Source organism: Penaeus monodon, chromosome 5 (genome assembly GCF_015228065.2).
Source record: "Penaeus monodon isolate SGIC_2016 chromosome 5, NSTDA_Pmon_1, whole genome shotgun sequence".
NCBI lineage: Eukaryota > Metazoa > Arthropoda > Malacostraca > Decapoda > Penaeidae > Penaeus > Penaeus monodon.
Window position 1 is genome coordinate 3,928,301 of NC_051390.1, and position 905 is coordinate 3,929,205.

Genomic DNA, 905 nt, shown 5'->3' on the forward strand with positions numbered 1-905 from the left:
TTCTTTTTTTTTCTATCTCATTTTTCTTCTGTTTTTTTTTTTTCCAATAGCAAGGTGAACAGATGACTGGTTATCTGATACATTTCAATTCTGTTCGTCACGTTATTCCAGATAGAGTCATATTTTGCGCAGTTGGAATGTATAGGTTGCAATATTCAACATTTTGTGATTCCCATATAAATAGTCTCGTCGATAAGTGATACTATTAACGATATGCTTGGTAACTGATATCTGCTGAGCCGTCACTGTAAGGCCTCCGAGATCTTCATTCCAAGGTGCCGGCTCGTGAGCTAACCGAAGAGGCACGTATTATATAAATATAGTTATATTATATACTGAACAGGTACATGTTGTATAAAGGTTCATGAATCTCTGATATTTGTATGTATGTTTCAGTCCTCTTAATTCATCGTTTCCTTCGGTATAAATTTGTCTCCTAGTTCATTATTTCGGAAGCTGAAACAGGAGTAACTTGATACTTGATAACGGTATAATATGAGTAAAAATGGGAGCATAGGTATCGGTGAAGTACTGAACAGTGATTAGTATCGGATTATTGGTATTAGTATCTTCTCATATATAGATTGTGGTATATCTATGGACAGCATTCACGCATACACACAAAGATAGAACCAAATGGTGTATATATGTACAGATAAATATGTGTGTGTGTGTGTGTGTGTGTGCGTGTGTGTGTGTGTGCATAGAGGCAGAATGAGAGCAACAGTGACTGACAGACAGACAGATGGCTTAACAGAAGGTAATGAACTTGGAAAGTTATATAGCAGCGTGGCGCATATGCAAAACGCTTCGCTTTAAACAAGATTTTAAAGTATATCCTCTCTAGGTAGCATAATCGCACATACATAATATCGAACTTTATCTCTCTAAATCACAGTTTTAAA